Raw genomic sequence first — 19,644 nt, 5'->3', positions numbered from 1 at the left:
GTGGCCCCTTACTTAGAATCACAACCACCCCAACTTGTTACCTTCATAACCCTCTGCAGGATTTATTTATTTTTAAATTTTTCTCATTACCTGTCTCTCTCCACGAACATGAAAACTTGATGAGGGCAGGAAATGTGTCTATGTGTTCACTACCGCATCCCCAGTGAGGGTGGGGCCAGTACAACTATGGGGCTCACAGGGGATTTAAGTTGAGCTGGGTTTCTGTAAGTGTCTAACACATCCTAGAGCCACAGCTGGTGCTGGTCAAGGCTAGAGTGGGAAGGGGTGGGGAGGCCTGACCAGGCCCTAAGTGTCTCACTGTCCATCCACGCTTGGGCTAACGATCTCATTTGCCACATGTACCCATTGCCCCTGACACTTGGCAACATTTGACCTCCTTACCTTGGCACATGCTGTTCCCTCTGCCCAGACTGCAATTCCCTGACTCAGCCCCTGGCATAGAGATCCAGCTCCAGACATCTGCCTCTGTCGAATGTTCTCTGGACCCCATGACTCCAATCCCTTCTCCACTCTGGAACCAAGAGACTTCTTCCTGAGTTCAGCCACCTCCGTGTCCTTCCCTTCCTCTAACACCTTCCAACTTCTCTACGACTCTAAGGAGAAATCCCAAACTTCTTAATTTGGTGCAATATCTTTTACCACATAACAAATTACCTCCAAACTAAGCAGCACAACACAACAAGTATTTATTCTCTCACACAGTTTCTGAGGGTCAGAAATCCTGGAGCAGCCTGGTTGAGTGGTTCTGGCTCAGGTTCTCCCGGGAGGTGTGGTCAAGCTAACGGCCGGGACTCTGGTGAACTGAAGGTTTGGCTGGGGCTGGAGAATCCGCCTCCAAGATGGCGCACTGACATGACTATTGGCAGGAGGCCCCAGTTCCTCACCGTGTGGGCTCTCCAGAGGGCTCCCGAAGTGTCTCAGGACATGGCAGCTGGTTTCCCCCAGAGGCAATGAGGAGAGAGAAGGAGGGGGGGGGGAGAGAAGAGCTGCAATGCTTTTTATGACCCAGTCCTCAAAATCCTGTACATCATTTCTGCTTTATTCTATTGGTTTTTTTAAAATTTTTTTTTAATGTTTATTTTTGTGAGAGACACAGAGTGCGAGCAGGGGAGGGGTGGAGGGAGGGGCAGAGAGGGAGACACAGAATCTGAAGCAGGCTCCAGGCTCTGAGCTGTCAGCACAGAGCCCCACGTGGGGCTCAAACTCACAAACTGTGAGATCATGACCTGAGCCGGAGTCAGACGCTTAACCGACCGAGCCACCCAGGTGCCCCATGCTTTATTCTATTGTAAGAAGCAAGTCACTGAGTCTAATCCACATTCAGGAGAGGGGAATTAGGCTCTGCCTCTTGAAGGGAGGAGTGTAAAAGAATTTATAGACATATCTTAAAACCACTACACTTGGCATTCAAGACCCTTGGGTATCTGGCCCTGACTGGCCCTCCAGGGCTGGATTAAGGTCTTCAGAGGCTCCAAGATTATGGCTTTTCTACCTCAACAATAAATGAAAACAACCAATAAACTATAAAGTAAGTATAAGGGAAGTCCACAATGTTCTAATTTTTCTCATGATGACAAATTTAATAATATTTTAAAATCATCATGGTGTAACTTATATAGACTGAAATGCACACATTTTAAGTGTACATTTCGATGAGTTTTGACAAACTCTACAGCAATGTATCCACCACTACAATCAAAATATAGAACGTTCCATCCCCCAGAAACTTCCCTCAATGTCTCTTTACAACCGATCTTCCATATTCCCTGCCTCAAGTAACTAGTAATCTCTTTTCCATGATTATAGGTTACCTTTGCATTTCCCTGTGTTTCATATAAATGAAATCATGTAGTACACATTGTTTTGCTTCTCGCTAATTTTGCTCAGCATGATGTTTTTGGGGTTTTATCCATGTTGTTGCACGTATCAACAGATTGTTCTTTTTTATGACTCAGTACTATTCCATTGTGTAAATACATAAAAGTGTATTTGCCCTCTTGCATGTTGGTGAACATTTGTTTTTTTCCCCCCATTTTTAGGCGACTGTGAAGAAAGCTGTTATGATGTTTGAGAGCTGGTCTTTGGGTGGACAGACACTTTCATTTATCTTGGGTGAATACATAGGAGAGAAATTGCTAGATTGAATGGTTAGTGAATGTCTAACTTTATAAGAAGCCGCCAAAACGTTTTCCAAAGTGGTCGTACCATTGTATACTCCCACTAGCAATGTCTGAGCGTTCCAGTTGCTCTACATTATTGCCAACATTTGATATTGTCAGTCTTTTTAATTTTAGCCATTCTAGTGGGTATATAGGGGTAGCTCACCATGGTTTTAGTTAGCATCTCCTAAATAGCTAATGATGTTGAGCATCTCTCCATATGCTTATCTGTCATTCATGTATCCTCTGTGAAGTATCTGTTCATATGGTTGCCACTTAAAAAAAGTGTGAGTATTGAACCCAGTATTTACCTCTTCTTTATATATTCTGGATATGGTGTGAGGTAAGTAACGGCTGAGGTTCACTTTTTTCATATGGGTTTCCAATTGTTCCAACACCATTTGAAGAAAATTATCCTTTCCTTATTGAATTGCCTCAGACCCCTTGTCAAAAATCAATTGACTGTATATATGTGGTTCTATTTCTGGACTCTATATTATGTTCCATTTATCCACAGGCCAATATCACAGTGTCTTGATGACTGTAGGTTTTAGCAAGTCTTGAAATTAGATAGCGCAGGTCCTCCTACTTTGTTCTTCTTTCTCAAAATTGTCTTGGCTTTTCTAGTTCTTTGCATTTCTACATCCATTTCAGAGTCAGTTAGTTAACGTCTACAAAAAGCCGGTTAGGATTTTGACTGCAATTGTGTTGAGTCTATACATCACTTTGGGGGAGAATTGACATCTTAACAGTGCTGTGTGACCCTGGACCGGTCACGTGCCAAATTTGAGCCTCCGTTTCCTCCTGGTCCCCCTTGGTGAGGTTTTAGTGAGTAGGTGAACCGAGCAGTTCTGGGAACACAAGGCAGCGGGCTCCGTACGGATCTGGGGCGGAGGACTGGGAGGTGCCATGATGCCCTTCACGGGGTGTGCCGGCAGAAGTTTGCAGGGCCACTGGGGTTCCCCAGGCAGAAAGTCCAGCTGCCGCTTACTTGTTACAACACCTGGGCGTGTGGTCTCCCCTCCCTGGGCCTCAGTTTCTTCATCTGTACGTCCGAGGAGGCCGGCTTTGCTGGGCAGACTAAGCGAGATGGTAGATGAGCAGGAGCTAAGAAAACCATCTGTTTTCTCCATTCCGCCTCTGGGCCAAGTGCGGCAGGCAAAAATCACATCACCACGCTGATTCGCGCCAACACAGACTAATTGTCTTCAGCCTCAGCTGGGTCTTAAATGCAGCTCGGCGGCCCCTTGAGTGGTCCCCAAACCCTTTCCCTTTGCCGTCCTGCAGCAGCGGTTCTGCCCGAGCCCCCTCCCCCCCCCCGCGCCCCTGTTCCCCTGGGCCAGGCAGGCAACCTGGGCCCTGCTCAATAGAGAAAACAGAGGCCTTTGTGGGGCACTGGCTCCCGCCACTGCCCCCCTCCCGGCTCCAGAGAGATCTGCCAGCACCTTCTCACGTCTAAGGCCAGCCAGCTGTCCCTTGCCCGTCTCCTCGTGGGCCTCACCCCCCTCCCCCTGCTTCTTCTCCTTCCTCTGATTTCTCCCTCTCTGCTGGCTCTGTTTTCTCTGCCCATAACAATTCTCAACCACTCCCAACCCACCACCTCTGCCTCCACCTCCCTCCCTTCTCCTCCCCGGACAAGCTCCTACATCAAGCTCTCCCCATCCCTGCTCCCATTCTCGCTTTCTGTCCCCCGAGCTGGCTTCCGAAAGGCTCTCGGAGTCTCGCCTGCCCACTCGCCCTCTTGGGGGCTTATGACACCGGCCACGGTTAAGTGGAACGACTGCTGGGGACCCCGGGGCAGGATGCAACCCCGCCCTCCCCGGGAACGGTTCGGGACCCCATGAGGTTCACCCAGGACACGGGGATAGAGTTACCCGCTGAGGACTTAATTAATTCACCTCAGGCAGCTCAGCCCAACACTGGGGTATTGTTTAAATCTAATCCTTCCACTCGGCCTGGATCCTGTCAACGTGGGTACCACCCCCCCCCTCCCCAGCCTGTTTCTTCTTTCTTAAAACACCCTCCCTTTCTCCTCTGGCCCCTTCTGCCCACAGTCCCCCTCCTCCCCAGGCCCGTCTCTGGCTGCCCCTTCTGGTCTTATTCCAGGCCCTCTGGGCAACCGCAGCCTCCCCGGCCAAAGACATCAGGGTCACTGCCAGTAGCTCCAGCTTGGCAGAGTCGGGGCTCGCTGACCACCTTTCTTCCTCCAGTATGTTTCTCCGGGCTCCCTCCCCGTCTCTGGGCACCTTCTTCCCACCTCCGGTGGCTCCTCTTCCCTGGACCCCGAGCCTCCAAGACTTGCCCTCCCTCCTCCTCCCTCCTCCCTTTCCTCCCGCTTCCGGGGCCCCCCTCCTGGGTGCCAGACCCGTTACCCATCACCACCCTGGAGGCATCAGGCCCCAAACCAAACTCCGTCTTTCCTACTGAACGGCTCTTGAGCGTCCTGTCTCGGTGGCTTCTGCCAGTCCCACGGTCAACAAGGGTTTACTGAACATCTACTAGGTGTCAGGCGCCGTTCTAGGCACGGGGATACGGCCCTGGTGGTGGCCGATGCGGTGTTCTGTCTGCATCCTGTCAGCTCCCTTTTAACCAGCTTCCTGTGCTCCCCGGATCCCATCTTTGCTCTGTCTAGTTTCCTACAACGAGCACCTGCAGTTGTTTTATGGTGGATTATCCTTAGGCTCCAGGACCTTCTTTCCCCACAGGTTTTGAGAGCCAGAAGTACGTGGGGAACCATGGCATCCCCCTCCAACCCCGCCATGCGCCCCTAGATCCCTTCGCCGATGCTGACTGGTGGAGGGGTGTGCAAGCCCAACTTCTGGTGGAGGGGTGTGCAAGCCCAGCTTCCTGGCTTCCAGAAGGGACAACTCAGCGGCGCCTGACCCTCCAGAGCTCCCTGTGGGCTCAGGCTGGGGCTACCCTCTGTGGGACCTCTCCGCCTTCTCCCTCTTTCCCGTCCTGCTTCCCCACTCCCTTGCCTGTTTGTCTTGGAATGACTTCCTTTATAAAGCAACCACTTGTACCCAAATCCTGGTCCCATGGACTGCCTCTCTGGACCCCGACCTGAGTCAGCAGTGAACACAATGGCCACGGACTGCAGCTCCTCCCGAACCCCCTGGGAACCTATTCATATTCTCTCACTCTCTGGAACCTCAGGGCCACCCCCAGGGTGGCCTTGTCACAATGCACCAGGTTCCTCCCAGACCCCAGGGCACAGGCTCATCCACTCTGGTCCCCTCTAGCCAGCCCTCCACGCACACACCCGACTGTGCCCTTCCTCTACTCAAAACCCTCCCATCGACCGGATAAAACATGGGCATAGTGCCTGAGCCACTCCATACTCACCAGAGGGGCTAAAATGACAACAAAACAAAATAATATGGGGTGCTGTCAGGGATGAGAAGCTACGGGAACGCTCACACGTGGCCGGTGGGAGTGTGAAATGGCATAGTCTTTAAAACCGTTTGACAGTTCGGGGCGCCTGGGTGGTTCAGTCGGTTAAGTGTCTGTCCGATTCTTGGTTTCGGCTCAGGTCATGGTCTCATGGTTCATGAGTTCAAGCCCCGTGTCAGGCTCTGTGCTGATAGTGCAGAGGCTGCTTGGGATCCTCCCTCCCTCTCTTTCTCCCCCTGCCCTGCTCTCGTGTTTTCTCTCTCTCAAAATAAATTAAAAAAAAAAAAAATTGGGCAGTTCCAGGTCGAGTTAAACTGTAGAATATATAATCCCTGTCTTGGGCATTTAACTAGAGAAACGAAAACTTTTGTTGGGTGTTTAGAACAATTTTATCCACAAATTGCCCCAAACTGGAAACAACCCACATGTCCTTCAACTAATAGAGATTAAACGCTACAATAAAAAAAAAATGTAGCACATCCACAGAGTGGGACAGTTCTCAGCAATAAAAAGGGACAAATACTGAAACAATAGCATGGGAGAATCTCAAATGCATTGTCATAAGTGAAAGAAGCCAGACCCCAAATACTCTGTGATTCCATTTCTATGACATTCTGGAAAAGGCAAAAGTGTAGGGACAGAGACCAGATTCACGGCGGCTGGCGGTGCGTGAGTGAATGTTCTGCAGGGATAGAAATGTTTTTTGGGGCGCCTGGGTGGCTCAGTCGGTTGAGCGTCCGAACTCGGCTCCGGTCATGATCTCGCGGTCCGTGAGTTCGAGCCCCACATCAGGCTCACTGCTGTCCACGCAGAGCCTGCTTTGGAGCCTCTGTCTCCCTCTCCTTCCTGCCCCACCCCATGCTTTCCTCTCTCTCTCTCTCTCTCTCAAAAATAAATAAAACATTAAAAAAAAAAAAAGAAATGTTTCTTATCTCAATTATGGTGAAGGACTATGCAATAATATGCATTTGTCAAAACTGTACCCAAAAGACAGTGAATGCCATTGCATGTAAATCATACCTCAATACACCTGACTTAAAAAAAATTTTTTTTTTGAGTTTATTTATTTATTTATTTATTTATTTTGAGAGAGACAAAGCACGAGCAGGGGAAAGGCAAAGAGAGAGGGAGGGAAAGAATCCCAAGCAGGCTCCATGCTGCCAGCACGGAGCCCGAGGCGGGGCTTGAACCCAGGAAACCAAGAGTCAGACGCTTAACCGACTGAGTTACCCAGGCACCCCAATACGCCTAACTTTTAATAAAACCTACCTTGTCGGGTGTAAATTGGCACCATCAGTGTGGAAAACTGTTTGGCAGCATCTGTAAAAGTGAAGCCTACGCCTGCCCTCTGGCCCAGTTACTGCTGGGAAGGCCCGCAGCGGAAGGTAGTGCGACGGTCTGCCCTACGCGTGCGCGCAGACGTTCGCGGCTTTTCTCTCTGCCTACGCGTGCGCGCGGACGTTCTGCGAAAGAAGCCAGACACAGGGAACACACGGGTTCCGTTCACGCGACGTTCGAGAACGCGCACAACCCCTCGTGGGTGACGGACGTCAGGGTTGTAATCGCTTCTGGCAGGTGGGGGTGCTAACTGGGAGGGGGTGCCACGGAGCCTTCCAGGAGGATGAAATTGCTGTGTATCTTGATCTGGGGGCCGGTGGCCTGGGTGTGGGCGTGATTAAACAATCACCGAGCTGGACACTTCAGACTCGTGCGCTGTATGGCTTACTTACGATTGCAAGTGGCCTAGGGAACAGAAGATGGGCCATACACCCTCCCGGCCCAGAGGCAGCACGAGACTCGTGCCTACGTGCATCGCTGTCACCCGCCCCGGGGGGGACACAGGAGAGATCGGTTTACCCCGGAAAGGCAGGCGGTTGAATTAAGCCCTGTGTACCCTACCGCGCGTCCGTCTGCACCCTTGGCCTCATCTGGTCACTAGTTGCCGCACTTGCACTTGTTCCTTGTCCCTGCTGCCTCCCCTCAGAGAACTAACATACTCAGATGCCTCCCTCCTCTCTCTCCTTCCTTTCTCCTCTCGGGTGGCTTTCCAGCCTCGTGCACCAGCCCCCCTCTCCTCCAGCTCTTCTGGTGGAGGGCCCCCAAAGCTTTCCAGTCACCAAGCCCAGGGGCCCAGTCTGTCCTCGTCTCCGTCCAACCTTAGTGCCCACAGCCCACGGGTGACAGCTTCCACCTTCTGGAATGCCCTGCTTCGTCGCGCGGCAGCCCCGTCCTCTCCTGTTCTCCCCCACCCCCCATCTGGACCGTCCCAGTCTCCTTGAGGGGCTTCTCTTCTTGCACCCCAGGCCCGGTTAGCCCCCGGCTTCCTCTCTTCGGAGGCCCTCAGCTTCATGGATGGTCCCTTCTTTCCCAGCCTGGAGTTCAGGGGTCAGTTTGGTCTCTGAGCCGCAGACCAGACCACCAAAGCCCCCTGGCTACCGACCACACCAGACGCTTCTCAGTCCCCTCCCGACCTGGGTGCGCACAGAGGGCTCAGCCTTTCTCGGTCCTTGGAGCTGCTGGCTCCAGAAATCCCACTGGCCCTCTGGCTCATCCAGTGTACGTGTGGAGCCTGTCCTTTCTGGAACACTGTCTGGTCTCCCACCGCACTCTTGATGGGCCTCCTCACCTCTCAGGTTCAAAGGGCTCCCACATCCAGACTCACTCACTCTGTGCCAGTGAGTCTCCACATGGCAGCCAGAAGGATGTTTGCAAACGGGAGTCATATCTCAGACCCGCCGCACTCCCCACTGCACTTGGAATAAACTCCAGCAAGGACTTGTGTGAGGTGCCTGCCTGTCCCGCCTCCATCCAGCCGCTCCCTGCCCCTCGCTGTCTGTTGCAGCCACGCTCTCTGCCGTTCCTCCTACCAGGCCCTTCCTCTAGAGGCTCTCGGTGATGGGTTAAATGTGTCCCCCTAGGTACATATATTACACTCACACCCCCAGTAGCTCTGAATGTGGCCTTATTTGGCAATAGGGTCACTGCAGATGTAATGAGTTAAGATGGGGTCGTATTGGCGTCGGGTGGGCCCCTGACCCAGTATAACTGGTGCTCCTACAGGAAGGAGACATTTGGACCCACACTCACATGGGAAGAACACGGGAGGATGAAGGTGAAGGTCAGGGGGTTGCATCTACAGACCGAGGAACACCACAGCTTGCCAGCAAATCTCTGGAAATTAGGAGAGGGGCCTGGGACAGATTCTCCCTACAGCCTTCAGAAAGAATGAACCCTGCTGACCACTTGACTTTGGACCTCTGGCCTCCAGAACTGTGCACCAATGGATTTCCATTGTTTAAATTTGTGGTGCTAGTTAGAGCAGGAAATGAATATCTGCCCTCTGCCTGGCATGCCTCCTCCCCCTCCTCACGTGGCTCTCTTCCTTCCCTCTCCTCACATGGCTCTCTCAAGTCACTCAGGTCTCTGATAGGACGACGTCACCTCCTCAGAGAGGCCTTCCCTGACTATCCTACCTAAGGAGCCTAGTCCTGCCCCCACCCCACAGCAAAGAGAGGCTCTGGTCACCCTGGAGCCTTTCGCCCTCACCCTGCGTTCCTGCCATCACACTGATGAGCACTGAAGGCCAAGGATGGAATCATCCGTGCACCTGTCTGTTGTCTGTCTCCTCTACCTGCTAAAGGGCTTTCGACATCTTCTCCCGTATCCCTGGTGCCTGGTGCACAGGTTCTGTCAGTTAACATCTCTGCTTGGATACTTTTAGCCAATCCACAAATATTTAGTGAGAATCCGTGCTGGGAACGGAACAGCCCCAGTTCCTGTCCTCACGGAGCATCCCCTCTGCAGGCGAAAGACCCATATTAACAAGTAATCTCACAAAAAGTAAGCTACAAGGGAGACAGAGCAGGTGCTTGCTATGAGAGTATGATGGTCTTCAGGGAAGACTGCGCTCAGGAGTGATGTTTGGGCTAAGACCAAGCTGTGTTAGGCATTAGCTAGCTGAAGCAGAGGGAGTCATGTGCAAGTGGGAAGTACGTTCGAACAGCAGCAACTGCACGTGCAAAGGACCCGAGGCAGGGAGTGCATGATGCATGAGGGACGAATGGACTTTTGTGGTTGGAGTGGTAGGCGATGAGGTTAGAAAAGAGGGCAGAGGGCAGAATTATGCATTATGGATTTTATTCCAAGGGCTTGGGGAACCACTGAATGTTCTAGGCAGTGGAGATTGTTTTCAGCAACAGTGGACCTGGGCAGAAGAGGTCAGAAGTTATCCCAGTCACGGGCAGAGTGAGAATAGCCCCCGGACCAGGGAGGCAGTGGGGATGCAAATGAGAGAGTGGGTCTCAGAAATGTATCAGCAAAACTGAACACTCTTGGCTTGGTTCCAATTGCTTGGGGAGGTGACAGAAAACCACCTCCACATTTTAGCTCGAGTAAGACGGTGAGCTGCCGGGTGGGTGTTGTCATATGGGTATAGAGTCCAGTGCTGGGCTGGACCTTTGGGGACAGAGGCAACAGCATACAGATGGCAGTTACAGCAAAGGGTGGAGAGGGTGTGAGTGAGGAGAGGCAGGGCCTCTGGGGCACCTTGAGGGACTTGGGCATTTAAGGGCAGATTGAGGAGAAATCCCGTCAGGGCCCTGGAGAGGGAGCAACTGAGAGGTGGAGTGGGGAGGGGAAACGGGAGAGGGTGACATCAGGGACGGAGACGAGGTGGTAGATGGGGCAGTTGTTGACGGTACCAACCGCACTGAGACACACAAGGCAGAGCTGGGAGGTGGCATCGAGTTTACGGGGACTTGGCCAAGGATGGTCTCAAGGTCCCAGTGGGCGTGGGCCTGGGGAGCAAATGGGAAATTTGCCACGACGTCGAGAGAGGCAGGAGCTGGTGGGGCATGGGGCCCAGAAGCATGGTCTCGAGCAGATTTGGATGGGATTGGGGTCCTTTGCCAAGGGCGTGAGGGCTTGGAGATCCAGGAAGGAGGGCTGAGCTCAGGGAAGGTTGGTGGGGGGCAGAGCTGGAGCTTTGGGAAATACAGGCCTGCTGATATTGGGCGGAGGGACATTTCCCGCTTCCCTGGGGTCTAAGGCAAGATTGTGCCCACCCTGGAGCAGGGGCCGGACATGTGGTGGGAAAGGGGCTGGGTGGGGAGGAGGTCAGTGTCTTGTGGAAAACGGAGAATGTACAGGATAGTTGCTGGGACCGTGCGGGGGGGAAGCTTCTAGAGAGACAGGGAAGGTTGAAGGTGCATTTGTAGCTGGTGAGATGTACCTGGCCAGTCTGCTGTGCCAGGCAACCTCCTCCCTGTCCTTTGGGCATCCCCAGACCCAGTGTGTCCTAAACCTAACCAGTTGTCTCCCATCTAGAATGCTCTTTACAGATTGCCCCCACAGGGACGCTACAAACACTCACCAGCTGTTCCAGGCAGGAGCCCGGGCACAAGCACCCCATTGCTCCCCATCCCGCACCTCTACATCTGATGGGTAGATTCTTCTGTGCACCCCTCGTCCCTCTCCTCCACTCAGCCCCAGTAAGACCTCAAGGATTCATAACAGCCAGGTGATGGGTGGTCTCTGGGGGTAGGGGAAAACCGGAGGCACTCACCCCATATACGTATTAACTTTCAATTTAAAATGTACTTAAGGAGTGTTAGGGCCTCATAGCAGTTTCCCAAGTGTCCCCTTCTCAGGGGCCATAGCACTTAACCAGGCTCTCGAAGGCCACTTTCCAAAGCAGCAGGAACAAGAGACCAGGCGTCGTGAAGGCGGTAGGGACTGCACCGGCCAGAGCTCCCCCTGCGTGGGAGGCTCTGTATAGCCTACCTGTGGACTTGTGACCTGGTGACCTCTACCTGGCTCCCCGAGGATGGACCACCCGGGGCTCAGGTGGACCCCAGGGCCCAGCCCCGACTCCTCCAACTTACTAGAAGCTTGTCTTCAGGTGTGGCCACTGACCTCATGAGCCCCCTGCTCAGGATCCATGACGCTGGTGTGACAGTGGGGTCCCTTCAGGCCCACGGATGGTGAACTAGGTCTTGGGTGGCTGTAGGGGAATCAGTACAGACAGGGAAGGAGGGCCACAGACCCTGAGAGTCCACCGTGATCAAGGCGCAAAATGGTGGAAGCAAGGATAGGTCGTCCCATGCAAGCTCTCCCCTGACCCCCTCCCTCCATTTCTACAGCCAGAGAGACCCAGGCCCAGAGAGGAAGGCCATCTGCCTGGAGTCACAGAATGAGGTCGGGGAAAGGCACTGGGGAACACAGCGACCCTGGGCCTGGCCCATAACCCCTTGGCCTTCCTCTCAGAGGCAAGCAGGGACGAACTCCCCTTACCAACTGCGAGAGGGGCCCCAGCGGCCCTGGGAATGGTGGCCCTGCTGCACACAGCTTCACTTCCTGATGATGCCACAGGCAGCCAGGATTCAGGAACCTTCTGGCCCTACCCCCACACTCCCCCCCCGCCCCCCACCCCCCGCCCCCAGTCTCTGCCGCCCTTCCCTCAGCCCTAGAGGCTCCGCTCATGTCTCTTTGACCCTCCAGTTGGTTTCAATAATTAAAAATAACTAAATAAAAAGATTGAGCTGCCTTTCAGACATTGCCTTTCGAGTCGGGAAAGGTTTCTTCAGCAGCCACGGGGATTCACGCACTTGCCAGGTGCAGAAGGTGACTCACAGGCCACTGGTTCCAGCTGTGGGGCAGCACAGAGTCCCGAGCATGGAAGCTGCCACCAGGGCCCTGGGGCCGAGAGGGCCCAGGAGAACCCCGAGCTCACGGTCCTGGGGAGCAGGAGAATGATATAATTTTGTTCCATGCAATGAAACACGGGTTCTTGCCCAAAACTCATTTTCCCACCGCCCCTCGGGACCCCCGCGCCTCCAGCTGTGTGTTCCTCTCTTCCATCACTCGCCCAGCAAGGCGTTCTTCCCCAAAGAGCTTCAATGTCCTGAAGCTCAGTTTCTGTGTATTTACAGAATCCCACATTGTGAATTTATATCTTCTGTCTCTGGGAGGCTATGCTGGTTGCCTTCAAGAAGGGGACCTAGGGGACGGGGGAGAAGGGCGGGAGGGACTTTTCACTGGGCATTCTTTGGGTGGTTTTGAATTTTGAACCATTTGAATGCATTTTCTAATGAAAAAAATTTTTTTTACTGTTTATTTATTTTTGAGAGAGAAAGAGTGCAAGCGAGAGAGGGGCGGAGAGGGAGGGAGGGGCAGAGAGAGGGGGAGACACAGAATCTGAAACAGGCTTCAGGTCACCAGTTGTTAGCACAGAGCCGGACGTGGGGCTCAAACCCATGGACCGTGAGATCATGACCTGAGCTGAAGTCGGACGCTTAACCAACTGAGCCACCCAGGTGCCCCTCTAATGAAAATTTTTTAATTAAAAAAGTTTCCGTTAAAAAAATAATACCTTTCTGGACCATTCTCTCTCCCCTGGGAGCACCCCTCCTCCCTTTGTCCTTCATAGCTAGACCCGTGGATGCCTCCTTTTCTGGGGTTCCTATTTCTTTCCTCGAGACTGCTTTGGCAAAGATTCTCAAAGGCGTCCATGGCCCAGTCACCTCCCCTGACCTCTCTGAACAAGGCCTGCCACTGGCCTCCCCCTGGAGTGACACATCTGCCTTCTGGCCCTGTCCTTGCAGTCTCCCTAGTGGGTCCTGAGTGCTGGGCCTTCGCCTGGACCCACTCCAATGGGGTCACTCATCCCTGAAACTTCAGCCCCAACCTGGACCTGGTGACCCCCAGCATGAACCCCTCACTGGCGTGAGGTAAGTCAGGGTCCTTCCCTGCTCAGTGACTGCTCTTACACCTCCAACTAGAACCTTCCACCCAAGCCCTGGAGCCTGGGTCCACCTGCCCCCGGGGCTGACACCCCCATTTGTTTATCTCAGGGACTTCATACCAACCTGTCCGGTTCGCCTGGCTTCAAATCTGTACTCTGCTCCTTCCTTGCTATGGGCAAGTTTCTCGTTGTTTCTTTATGTGCAAATGGCAAGAGATGAGGCAGTAGCTCCCTTACGGGATAATTATAAGTATAAATGAATTTATGTAAGTAAAGCTCTTAGAACAATGTCTGGCACAGTGTCAAAGCAAAAATGTGTTTGTTAGATAAAAACATCCCAAACAGAACTCCTGATCGTCCTCTTGCAAACCCGATCTTTCTGTAGCGTTCCTCACTGTCATCCAGTCCCTTCTCCGGAACAGCAGAAAACTGGGGGTCTTGCTTAACACTGCCCTCCTCCTCCTCCTCCTCCTCTTCTTCCTCCTCCTCCAAGAAGCACCCCATCACCAACTCTGGTCCATTTTACCTCCTAAATCTCTCTCCAACTCCACCCCCTCGCTGGTCCACGATCTCCCGAAATTGCTCGTTAAGCTCATCAATGTTCTACTAATTGCCAAATCAAAAGAAAATTTTCAGCCTTCGTCGGTTTGGAATTTTCTGCTACATTTGGTCCTGCTGATCCTGCTCTCCTAGAAACGCTTCACTAGCTCAGTTTCCATGACAACCTGCTCTGGGCTCTGCTCACGTGGCCACGTGGCACTGACATTTTCTTCTCTCTGCTGCTTTTGTAGGTGCCCCAGGCTCTGCCAGCCCCTGAAATGGTGGGTTGGAGGTCCTCAGACTTTGGCGGGGCTCTCCCAACCTCTCGGTCTTCCCGAGCCATGGCCATAGACATGGTGACCACCCCAGCTCTATGTCTCCAAGGGAGATGTCGTTCTGAGAACCAGACGCCTGACCCTGACTTCCTGCTGGTCATCACCCCCAGGTGTCCGCACCTGGGTGACACTGAGTCAACTCTCAACTGTGGCAATGACCCCTCCCTGGTCCACCCGCTTCTCCGAGTCCCAGAGAGATCTCCATTAAACAAGAATCTATCCATGGCGCTTGACTGCTCAAAACTTTTCTATGGCTCCCCATTACCACCACGGTTAAGTGTGGGCTCTCTAACAAGGCATGAGCTGCTTTCTGCTGACTTTTCCTGTCCCTCACCAGCCCTTATCTCAACACAAATTCCAGAACACCTAGCTCCCTCCAAGCACGTACCTCATGTCCTGTCTCCTGTCCTCCTTGGCTTTGTTCATGCTGCTCCTTCTGCCTGGGAACCTTTGTGGTCTCTTCTACCTTGATCCCAACTCCTTGAGAAATCAACTGAAGTGTCACCTTCTCTGGGCATCTTATTCCTGAGTGCCACTTCCACCCCCTGGACCAATTCTGAGTCCCCAAGGTGAGGTTACAAACCCCTTCTTGTGCTCTGGTAACACTCTAGGCATTGTATTATCTCTATGCTAACCCAGAACATTTATGGTCATAAACGACAGAAACCAAGTTTGAAACAGCGTAGGCAAAAACAGCTGTCTCAGGAAGGGCAGGGGCTCCTCTGGGTTCCTGGGAAACTGGACTTAGAGATGAGAGATGAGGGAAAGTCTCTGATACCCAGTTGTACCAATATAATTCCTATTTTGTTAATTACTTATGTAACAGCTTTATTGAGCTGTCATTGACATACAAATAAACGGCACATGTTTAAAGTCAATATGGTAGTTTTGACATATATATACACGCTTGAAATCATCACCAGTCAAGATAATCAACATACCATCACCTGCAAAGATTTCTTGTGTCCTTTTGTGGTCTCTTCCTTCCCTTCCATTTCTACCTACCCCTCTCCCTCCATTCCCCAGGCAACCACTGATCTGCTTTCCGTCACTATACATTAATTTGTAATCTCTAGAATTTTATATAAATGGAGCCATACAGTTTTGTCTGGCTTCCTTCATTCAGCATAATTATTTTGAGATTCATCCATGTTGTGTTTTGATAGCTGAGCAGCATTCCATTGTATGGGTATACCATAGTTTATTTATCCACTCACCTCTCGATGAATATTTGGGCTGTTTCCAGTGTGTAGAAACAAAACTTATTTTATTACAAGTAACACTGCTATTAATGTTCATGTACCAGTCTTTGTATGGACGCACACTTTCATTATTTTGGGTAAATATCTTAGAAGAATGATTGGATCATACGATAGGTGTATATTTAACTTTTTAAAGAGATTGCCAAATTATTTTGCAAAGTGTTTGTACCATATTATATTCCCACCCGCCACGTGTGAGAGTTCCAGTTGCTTCCAAGCCTCACCAACACTTGGTCTGGTCGGGTCTTTTTAATTTTAAACATTCTGATAGGTATGTAAGGGTATGTCACTGTGGTTTTAATTTGCATTTCCCTAATGAGAGGCCCACCTTCTGACAGCACTGTGAATTCTTTTCAACCTATTGTCTTTGCATAAACTCTTTGCCCCTTCCATTAGCTTTGATTCCAAGCTTTGTGGCATCCAGAATCTTTCCTTTCTCAAGCCCCCATTCTTGCCCTGAAAGGCTATGGCTCTTGTTCTGCGGGCTTCCCTGTGGACAGAAGTCTTCATAATGGTTGTCTGTGCTATCGACTTCATTCTTTGCCCTGAACAAATGGCAGTTTCTTGGGCTCGATGCCCAAGGCAATTCTTTCTTCGAACTCCAGGGCTGGCTGACCCTCTCCCTCTCTCTCTCCTCCAGCTATAAAATTCTTTGAATTTGAGATAACAACCAGGACCTCACTTGGGCTTCTTCTGGGACTTGACCATTCATTCCCCTGTCCTCATCAAAGTTTATTTGTCCTGAACCCTGTCCATACCCTTAGGTTCAGGGTCCCAGCACAAATCCCTTCTGTCCTTTTCTTTTTTTAACGTTCTTGGGGTGCCTGGGTGGCTCAGTCAGTTGAGCGTCTGACTTCGACTCAGGTCATGATCTTGTAGTTGGTGGGTTTCAGCCTCGCGTGGGGCTTAGCGCTACTGACAGTGCAGAGCCTGCTTGGGATTCTCTCTCTCTCTGCTGCTCCCCCACTTGCTCGCTCTCTCTCAAAATAAATATATATTTAGAAACAAGAATATCTAAACAAAGAAACAAGAATATATATATATATATATATATATATATATACCTATTCTTGTTTCTTTGTTTAGTATGTATGTATGTGTATATATATACACATGTATGTATGTTTGTGTGTGTATATATATATATATTCTTGTTTGTTTCCAGAGCTGAGATAATGCCCAGCATACCATCTGCACCCTGGTTTCTCACTTGTGTTCCCATTTTGATATCTATCATAAGAATTCTTCAGAGCTTTTTCTAAAAATTACAATTAGTTGCTGAATAATAGTCCATTTGAGTGGATATAAAATAACCTGTTTTTCCCAATAGTTGGCTAGTTTGGTTGCTTCGATGGGTTGTTGTTTGTTATTGTTGTTGTTGCTATAAACAAGGCCACACTATATCTCTTTGTACATAAATCTTTGTCTTTTTGAGATTATTTCCTTTTGATGGAGTGCCATAAGTGTAATTATTGGGTCAAAGGCTGTAGTAATTTACATTCCCATCAGCGGTATTGTCTGTTTCATCACACCCTAACCAGCATGGGGTATTCTCATTAAAATTTTTTTCTTCACTCTATACTGGGCAGAAAGTGTTATCCCATTGTTGTTTTAATTTACTTTTTAAAAAATAATTAGATATTGGAAAATAGGTTCAACCTATGAGCCATAAAAAATTAATCTTCTGTTAATTGAGTGTTCCTATCCCTTCACATTTATCCAGGAGCGATTTGAATTTTTAAAACTCAATTTGTATGGATTCTTAAACACCAAGGATATTAACCCTCCTTGTGACATCCACAAAGTTGTTTTCAGTTTTCACAAAAAGTCTAAAATTTAAAACCTATTTTCTTTTCCTTTTCTTTGTGAACACTTCCCTTGCTTTTAAGCTGAGAAGGTAACATTCAGACAAGAGTTTCTGATGGATATTCACTTCTACTTTATTCATGCGTGATTTTTAATTTAAATCTTTAATCCATCTGAACTCGATGTTGATGTATGGCATGAAGTGAAGAATGAAGTGGATTTTGCTTTTCCAAACAGCTTAGTGATCCCTCCAGCACCTTTTATTGACTAATCCTTTCTTTCCTCACTGCTTCAGGGTGCCCCCTTTTTAACTGTGTGGGGTACGGTACTATTTTTCTCTTATACTGTGTGTGGGTGGAAATTTCCTCCACCTCCCTCCCTGCCCCCACTGTCCAAGCTTCCTGGATGCACTGCTCTTTGGGTAATGACATCATATAGAGTCCTTACCCTGGCGTTTAGCTCCCTGTGTGGGCTTTTGTAAGTCGATAGCACAGACAACCATTATGAAGACTTCTGTCCACAGGGAAGCCCGCGGAACAAGAGCCATAGCCTTTCAGGGCAAGAATGGGGGCTTGAGAAAGGAAAGATTCTGGATGCCACAAAGCTTGGAATCAAAGCTAATGGAAGGGGCAAAGAGTTTATGCAAAGACAATAGGTTGAAAAGACAATCCACAGTGCTGTCAGAACTTGGGCCTCATGAAGGAGCTAAATGTTCAACCTGTGGGTAGAAGAGAAATCCAAGGGCATTGACTGGAACTTTGGCATTGTCTGGGTCCCCAGCAGAATATCACGCCCCAGTCCCTAAGCCGAGTCCCAAGGAGCAATATGATGGGGTCCCAGGCAAGTTTAGGGGATCTCAAGAGCAGAAATCTGGAGTCCAACTTGGTGTTTACACAAAAGAGGACATAGGCTGACACCTTGCAGAGGTCTTGTGGGGGCTGGAGAGTATCAGAGGGTGTCTGGGTGCCTACAGAGGGCCTGCGGGGTGCCAAGTGAGCTGGCAGGCCCAGAGAAGCCAGGAAAAGGTGGGGAGCATGCAGAGCTCGTGGGGACAGTGGCTGTGGCTGTTGGTACAGGAGGATGGGACCAGAAGAGGCAAGGTTCTGGTACACATGAGCAGTATGTATATCCTGCCTGTGACCATGTGCCATTTCTGAGTCCTGGGGCCTGGACTCATTCCTGGCTACTGTGGCCTCATAGTGTGGTTTTGAGTTATATTTTGATGTCCAGGAGGGTTGGGCAGACCTCGACTGAGCTCCAGGAAGCCCTCTGATGAATGTCTTCTCTTGAAGACCCACATACCGCTGTTACCTTTCATAACTTCTACTTCTGATTCTGGCCTTGGTTTCTTGCAGCTGTCAATTCTGGGGCAGGAGCTCCTGTGGGGGCTCATCGTGGGGCATAGGGGGGCTGGGTCACTAGAGGCACCGGTGGGAGAGCAGGCCATTAACACACTCCAGGGTCTTCCCTGGGGCACAGCCAGTGCCCCATGCGGGCTCAGCTTCCTTTTCTGCTTGTCTGTAAAATGGGCTGCCCACCCCTCTCTGCCTCACAGGCTTTGAAATGATCACATGAGACAATGGCTGTGACCCCACAGTGTAAAGACCTGAGCTCACGCTGGGGCGGGTTGTCCTGGTTCCGTGTCAACAGCACACTTCCTTTAGCCATATCCCTTCAGCCCTGCATGGCAAGAACGCTGACCATCTAATCTATCCTCATCCCCAGCTCTCCCAGTCCTCGTTTGTTCTCCCGGGCAGGACTTAGCATGCACGCATGCACACACATACACACACACACACACACACACACACACACACAGTGTATTTGTCTGATTGTTCTATTGATTACAAACTTTTTGGCTAAGAATTTTGACCTTCCATTTCTGACATTTTATTTTAAGTCAGAGAATATATTTATTCAGGACCCGGTTGGCTGCCCCAGCCTGGGGATGATTCCAAAATGAACAAGCCAAAGTCCTGACCGTGGGCAGGATGAAATTCCTGCTATAGTAAGACTCGGTGAAGTCACAAAGGTCACAGACAAATTCTCTGAAAGAAAGTTACTTGGACATAGCTTACTCGGTAAAAGGCCCGGCATTGAATTCTTTCCTGGGAGGCTGGATGCATGTTATTGCCCAAGATGGATCTCTTTCGTCCACATGGCCTCATTTCCTTGGAGGCCTCATTTAGCTAATTGCCCTTGTTCTGCAATGGCTCATATCCCACAGGTGCCTTCCCCTGGGAAAATTAATGTGTGACTATGGCTCTTCTACTAGGACCAAAACCAAATGAAAAATTCTGCACCCTTTCCTCGCTCTCCTCCCTTCACAGGTAGGCCCTGGACCACCCTGACTCCTGACTTACCCCCCTGCAAAAAACTGGCAATGT

At 50.6% G+C, this 19,644-nt stretch overlaps 1 long non-coding RNA gene across 1 annotated transcript; it reads right to left on the bottom strand.

Moving 5' to 3' along the window:
• Positions 1–683: 683 nt before the first annotated feature.
• On the bottom strand, positions 684–11,969 carry LOC123384314. The gene is made up of 2 exons (XR_006595200.1): positions 6,843–11,969; positions 684–952 (listed from the first exon to the last, which is right to left on the bottom strand). It is a non-coding gene; the product is annotated as an uncharacterized LOC123384314 (long non-coding RNA).
• Positions 11,970–19,644: the final 7,675 nt, after the last annotated feature.

Source organism: Felis catus, chromosome A3 (assembly GCF_018350175.1).
Source record: "Felis catus isolate Fca126 chromosome A3, F.catus_Fca126_mat1.0, whole genome shotgun sequence".
NCBI classification, from domain to species: domain Eukaryota; kingdom Metazoa; phylum Chordata; class Mammalia; order Carnivora; family Felidae; genus Felis; species Felis catus.
Note: the sequence above shows the minus strand (reverse complement) of the source record. Positions and strands in the feature narration are given on the sequence as shown.